Raw genomic sequence first — 7,572 nt, 5'->3', positions numbered from 1 at the left:
GTAAGATATTCCATGAGAAAATCATCCCCATGACACATAGTTATCAGATTCATCAAGGTCAAAATGAAAGAAACAATAGTAAGGGCATACTAAGAGAAAGGCCAGATTACCTACAAAGGGAAGCCCATCAGACTAACAGCAGACCTCTCAGTGGAAACCCTACAAGCCAGAAGAGATTGGAGGCCAATATTCAACATTCTTAAAGGAAAGAAATACCAGCCGAGAATTTCATATCTGCCCAAATTAAGCTTCAAAAGTAAAGAAGAAATAAGATCCTTTACAGACAAGCAAATGCTGAGAGAGTTGATAAGCACCAGACATGCCTTACAAGAGCTCCTAAAGGAAGCACTAAATATGGAAAGGAAAAACTTTTACCAGCCATTACAAGAACACACTGGAGTACACAGACCAGTGACACTATAAAGCAGCCACGTAGGCCAGACGCAGTGGCTCACACCTGTAATCCCAACACTTTGGGAGGCCGAGGTGGGCAGATCACGAAGTCAGGAGTTCCTGTCCAACCTGGCCAATATGGTGAAACCCCATCTCTACTAAAAATACAAAAATTAGCCAGGTGTGGTGGCACATGCCTGTATCGCAGCTACTTGGGAGGCTGAGGCATGAGAATCGCTTGAACCCAGGAGGTGGAGGTTGCAGTGAGCTGAGATTGTGTCATTGCACTCCAGCCTGGATGACAGATCAAGAGTCCATCTAAAAATAAATAAATAAATAAAGCATCCCCATAAACAAGTCTGCAAAATAATCAGGTAGCATCATGATGACAGGATCAAATCCACACATAACAATACTAACCTTAAGTATAAATTGGATAAATATCCCAATTAAAAAACACAGTGGCAAGCTGGATAAAGAACCAAGACCCATCAGTATGTTGTCTTCAAGAGACCCATCTCACATGCAATAACATCCACAGGCTTAAAATAAAGGGATGAAGGAAAATTTACCAAGCAAATGGAAAACAGAAAAAAAAAATCCCAGTGGTTGCAATTCCAGTTTTTGACAAAACAGACTCTAAATCAACAAAGATTATAAAAAAAGAAGGGCATTACTTAATGGTAAAAAGTTCAATTCAGCAAGAAGAGCTAACTATCCTAAACATATGTGTACCCAACACAGGAGCATCCAGATTTATAAACAAGTTCTTAGAGGCCTCCAAAGAGACTTAGACTCCTACACAATGATAGGAGGAAACTTTACCATCCCACTAACAATATTAGATTATCAAGACAGAATATTAACAAAGATATTCAGGACCTGAACTCAGGTCTGGATCAAAGGGACCTGATAGGTATCTACAGAACTCTCCATCCAAAAGCAACAGAATATACATTATTCTCATTGCCAAATATCTTACTCTAAAATCAATCACATAATCATAAGTAAAACACTTCTCGGCAAATGCAGAAAAAAAACACTGAAATCATAACAAACAGTCTCTCCGAGCAGAGCACAATGAATGCAATTAGAAACCATGATTAAGCAATTCACTAAAATCCATACATTACATGGAAATTGAATAACCTGCCCCTGAATGACTTTGGATAAATAATGAAATTAAGGCAGAAATCAATAAATTCTTTGAAACTAATGGGAACAAAGATACAACATACCAGAATCTCTGGGACACACTAAGGCCGTGTTAGGAGGGAAATTTATAGGACTAAATGCCCATATCAAAAAGATAGAAAGATCTAAAGTTAACAACCTGACGTCCCAACTAAAAGAAATAGAGAACCAAGAATAAACAAATTCCAAAGCTAACAGAATACAAGAAATAACCAAAATCAGAGCTTGACTGAAGGAGATAGAGACACAAGAAAACATTCAAAGGTCAACAAGGCCAGGAGCTTATTCTTTGAAAAATATTAATTAAATAGGTAGACTACTACCTAAACAAATAAAGAAGAAAAGAGAAAGATCCAAATAAACACAATCAGAAATGATAAAGGGGATATTACCACTGAACCCACAGAAATACCAACAAACACCAGAGACTACTATAAACACTCTATGCACATAAACTGGAAACTGTAGAAGAAATGGATAAATTCCTGGACACATACGCTCTCCCAAGATTGAACCAGGAAGAAATTGAATCCTTGAACAGACCAGTAATGAGTTCAGAAATTGAGGCAGTAATAAATAGCCTTCTAACCTAAAAAAGCCCAGGACCAGACAGATTGTCAGCTGAATTCTACCAGATGTACACAGAATAGCTGGAACCATCCCTACTGATGCTATTTTAAACAATGGAAAAAGAGGGACTGCTCCCTAACTTATTCTATGAGGCCAGCGTCATCTTGATACCAAAACATGGCAGAAATACAACAAAAAAGAAAACCTCAGGACAATATTCTTGATGAACATTGATGCAAAAATTTTCAACAAAATACTGGCAAGCCAAATCCAGCAGCCCATCAAAAAGCTTATCCACCATGATGAACTAGGCTTCATCCTTGGGATGCAAGGTTGGTTCAATATACACAAATCAATTAATGTGATTCATCACATAAACAAAACTAAAGACAAAAACCACGTGATTATCTCAATAGATGAAGAAATGGCTTTTGATAAAATTTTACCGTCCCTTCATGTTAAAAGCTCTCAATAAACTAGGTATTGAAAGAACATACCTCAAAATAACAACAGCCATATATGACAAACCCACAGCCAACATCACACTGAATGGGCAAAAGCTATAAGCACTCACCTTGAAAACAGGCACAAGGCAAGGATGCCCTCTCTCACCACTCCTATTCAACATTGTATTGGAAGTTCTGGCCAGAACAATCAATCAAGAGAAAGAAATAAAGGCATTCAAATAGGAGGAGAGGAAGTCAAACTATCTCTGTTTGCAGATGATATGATCCTATATATAGAAAATTCCATCATATCAGCCCAAAAGCTTCTTAAGTTGATAAGCAACTACAGCAAAGTCTTAGGATACAGAATCAATGTGTAAAAATTGCTACCTTTTCAATACACCAACAACAGTTAAGCTGAGAGCCAAATCACAAACAAATCCCATCACAATTACAGCTAACAAGGGAAGTGAAGGATCTCTACAAGAAGAGCTACAAACCACTGCTCAAAGAAATTAGTGGTACTGTGGCCACCCAGGTGTCCAACTGAGCACACCTGCACCAGCAAGGCCTCAGAAGAGGGAGAACCCTGGCTCTTGTGGGGAAATGGAGGGGTAGGGAAGGGTGTGGGGTACATTATGCCCTGAGAAGGGAAAGCATCGAATGAGAGGCTTTGAGGAGAGAAAGTGATAGGGACAGGAGGCAGAGAAATTCTGGGTAGAAAAGGATGGGTCCCTGGCGAGGGTCCCACCCTCAAGCCTGGAACAGCAGCCCAAAGTGAGAACATGCATTCCTGTTTTCCTGAACAAATGTTGCCTTTTCCAAAACCACCCATGGCCTGCCCTGCCCCCGGTCCTGTGCCCATAAAATCCCCCAGCTCCACCAGCAGAGAGAGTGGAGAAGAGGAGAAGCAGCTGGATATGAGAGACTATGGTTTGACATCAGAGAGAAGTGGCGTGACTTCAGAGGGATGGCTTGACAGCCATCAGACTGCTTCAGAGAAGAGTCCAGTCCTCCCTGGAAAATCACCTTCTCACTCCATTCCCTTTTCACTTCACCTTCCCTCTGAGAGCCACTTTCATCAGCAATAAAATCCTCTGCATTCACCTTCCTTCAATTTGCTCGTCTGACCTGATTTTTCCTGGATGCCAAACAAGAGCTTGGGTGCCACGGGTGTGGATGAAGGCTGTCACAATGACCCTCTGCCCTTGCTGGTGGAGAGCAACCACCTCATATGAAAAGGCAGACGCCCCACTGAGCTGTTAAGCTATCTGTGGATGGCAAAGCTAAAAGAGCACTGTAACACATGCCCTCAGGGGCTTTGGGGGTGGCAGGTATGCCACCCTAGATGGTACTGTGGGGGCCGCACAGAATTTTGCTCCTGCCGGCACCCAAAAGCACTCACCCCAGCTCCTGCACCTGCTCACCTGCATGCTTCCTCCTCTGAGGGGTTGAGCGCAGGGGGTTCGAGTGAGTGAAGTTTGTCCTAGCCGGTGCCAAAGCAGCCAACTAGCCCCAGGACCCACACTCCAGTTCCTGCCTGCAAAAAGGCCAGGGAAAATTTCCTGCTTCAGAAGGAGGACAGACTATGAACTAGGGCAACCTGATGGCCATGGAGGTTGAAGAGAGGATAAAATGTTTTCAAAAGTTTCCTGAACATCATAAGATGATCCTCGACTGACTGAATAAACAGCAAGATCAGGACTGGTTTACTGACATCATTCTGATTGTCAACAGACACCATTTTAAGGCTCACAAGGCTCTTTTGGCTGCTTGCAGTAAGTTCTTCTATAAATTCTTTCAATTTACCCAGGAACCTTTGGTGGAGATAGAAGGTGCTGGTAAAATGACCTTTTGTAATTTAATTCAGTTCACATATACAGCAAAATAATTGATACAGGAGAAGAAGAAGCCAATGATGTATGGAAAGCAGCAGAGTTCTACAAATGCTAGAAGTTATTGATAGGAACAGGAGGCAGGGAAATTCTGGGCAAAGGAGGGCAGGTCCCTGGCAAGGGTCCCACACTCAAGCCTGGGACAGCAACCCAACGTGAGAGCATGCCTTCCTGTTTTCCCACTCGAATGTCATTTCCAAAGCCAAGCATGCCCTGCCCTGACCCCATCCTGTGCCTATAAAAACCCCAGGCTCCATTGGTAGAGAGCAGAGAAGAAAAGAAGCAGCTGGACATCAGAGACTGGTTTGACATCAGAGAGAAGCAGCTTGACTTCAAAGGGACGGCTTGATGGTGTTGCTTTAGAGAGGAGTCCAGCCAGGGATGGAGGGTCTTGCCAGGGATGGAGTCCACAGGGCCCACATAGAGTTTTGCTCCTGCCAGCACCCAAAAGCACTTGCCCTGACTCCTGCATCTGCTCACCTGCATGCTCCTTCCTGTGGCGGGTTGAGTGCAACGGGTTCCAATGAGTAGAGTTTGCCTCAGCTGGTGCCGAAGTGGCTGGCTAACCCCAGCACCTGCACACCAGTTCCTACCCATGAAGGGGTCAGGGAAAATTTCCTGCTTCATTATGAAAGCCCTTGAAGTCAGGAACAAAGAAAACTCAGCTCCATTAGAGGAAAATACCACAGGAAAAAAGGTGGCCAAATAAAAGGAAGATTGCAGCAGCTTCAAATGTTATCACAGAATCATTGCCATCTGCAGAATCAGAACCTGTTGAAATTGAGGTAGAGATTGCTGAAGGCACAATTGAAGTGAAGATGAAGGCATCAAAACATTAGAGGAAGTGGATTCTGCCAAGCATCCATAAAGTACACACAGAACACAAGTTCCTCTAATGATTCTGCTCTAGCACTGTTGGCAGATATAACCAGCAAGTATCATCAAAGTGACAGAAAAGGGCAGATTAAAGAAGAAGATGGCCATGCATCTGACCCTACAAGCATACAGGTAGAAAGTATTGAAACTGTGGAACATCAGTTGTCACATGTGAAGGACTTGTTCCATTGTGAGAAATGTAGTGGTTCATTTAAATTCTTTTATCATTTGAAGGAACGCATGAAATCACACTCTACTGAGAGTTTCAAGTGTGAAGTATGCAATGAAAGGTATCTTTGGGAGAGCACATGGAAACAGCACCTAAATTGTTACCATCTTGAAGAAGGTGGAGTCACTAAGAAGCAAAGAACTGGGAAGAAAGTTTATGTATGTCAGTACTGTGAGAAGCAGTTTGACTGTTCTGGACATTTTAAAGAACATCTTAGAAAACATACAGGTGAAAAACCTTTTGAATGTCCAAATTGTCATGAAAGATTTGCTAGAAATAGCACCCTCAAATGTCACCTCACTGCATGCCAAACTGGAGTAGGGGCAAAAGAGGAAGAAAGAAGCTCTATAAATGCCGTGTCTGCAACAGTGTGTTTAACAGCTGGGACCAGTTCAAAGATCACTTGGTAATACACACTGGATGTAAACCCAACCATTGTTCTTTATGTGACTTGTGGTTTATGCAAGGAAGTAAATTAATGAGGCATCTCAGTGACACTATTTCAGAGCGTCTAGTAATGGAAGAAATTCTTTCAGTAGAAGCATGTGTGCAAACTGAACCTGTGACATATCAATGACTATTACAGAACAAATTGGGAAGGTGCATGTGCTACCATTGCGTCAGGTCCAGGTGGATTCAGCACAAGTGACTTTGGATTCAGCACAAGTGACTGTGGAACACGTCCATCCAGATCTGCTCCAGGACAGCCAGGTACTTTGTTCACACATGAGTGTGCTTCCAGAGGAGGTCCAAATAAGTTTTCTAGAAGTGGATCGAATTCAGACTGAAGAAGGTACTGAAGTACACATAGAGAAGCTTTACTTTGAGTGGATAAATCAGGTGCCAATGGAAGTACAAACTGAACTTCTAGAAGCAGACTTGGACCATGTAACCCCAGAAATCTATGAACCGAGAGGAGAGAGAACCTAGCCAAGCAGATGCTGCTGAGGCTGCCAGGGAAGATCACGAAGATGCTGAGGATTAGAGAGCAAGCCAACAGTGGATTCTGAAGCTGAAAAGGCACAGAATGAGGACAGAACAGCTATGCTGGTTTTAGAATGAAATTACACGTGAATATATTTTTAAATTTACTTATTGGGTTTTTGAACTGATTATGGGCAGTATGACTGTCCTTAAGCTAACAGACAAGTGGACCAAAGCTAAGCTATTTGCTGTTGTGCTGAATTGTTTTTGTTGAAACAAATTGATTCCTCTTCCCTGGCTCAATGCCACAGAGGAGGGATCTGTTCCATAAATTAAGGGGAGTTTTGAGAAGTACATTTCTGGAAACTTAAGTGGATTATATTCTTATTACAAGGTTGCATATGACTGTATCTATTTTCATTGTGGTAAAAATTCTCCCTCTTCTCTTTCCCAGGTCATGTTCTTCCTCAAATTTCTTTTGTATTATAAAATTAAACTTAAATCATTAGAATACAAGTTTATGTATTCTAATACCTGTTAGAAAATTGAATATATAGGAAACACAAGGCTGCATGACAAACATCGCCGTTGTTACTGCGCAGTTAAATTTTGGCTTTCTTTAGCTTGAACAAACGTTGTTGTCTACCCCAGTAGTCACAGATGCCATCTCTGCAACAGAGAGAGGGGTGGTGGCAAAATTTCGAGAATGTTAAGAAAAAAAAATCCACACCCATGTGCCGTTTCAAAACCAGCCAAACTTCTGCAAAGCATCTGGTTCTTTCAAAGTCTGTGTTGTAAGGAGCAATGCAGCCAATGCTATAGTACTTTATGTTTTTGCTTATAATAACAACCACTAGTTATTTTTCGCTTAAGTTAGGTTGAGAAATTTTATTTAGTGGCAGCTGAAGTGCCAATTTCAATTGGGAAAATTTATTTACCTCTGTGGTAAACTTTATTTTGATTGAAAGTTGCACTAGTATTTTACTACCAGATGAAAAAAAGATGAGCATCATTTAAAAATTAATGTATTTAAAATAAGGTACAG

General features: G+C 41.6%; 1 pseudogene; it reads left to right on the top strand.

The window, feature by feature from the left end:
- The first annotated feature begins 600 nt into the window (after positions 1-600).
- Positions 601-6,665, top strand: LOC100449748 (zinc finger protein 131-like; annotated as a pseudogene).
- The last annotated feature ends 907 nt before the right edge of the window (positions 6,666-7,572 follow it).

The sequence above is a fragment of the Pongo abelii genome, chromosome 5 (assembly GCF_028885655.2).
Source record: "Pongo abelii isolate AG06213 chromosome 5, NHGRI_mPonAbe1-v2.0_pri, whole genome shotgun sequence".
NCBI classification, from domain to species: domain Eukaryota; kingdom Metazoa; phylum Chordata; class Mammalia; order Primates; family Hominidae; genus Pongo; species Pongo abelii.
The sequence above is the reverse complement of the archived record's forward strand: the minus strand, read 5'-3'. Positions and strand labels throughout refer to the sequence as shown.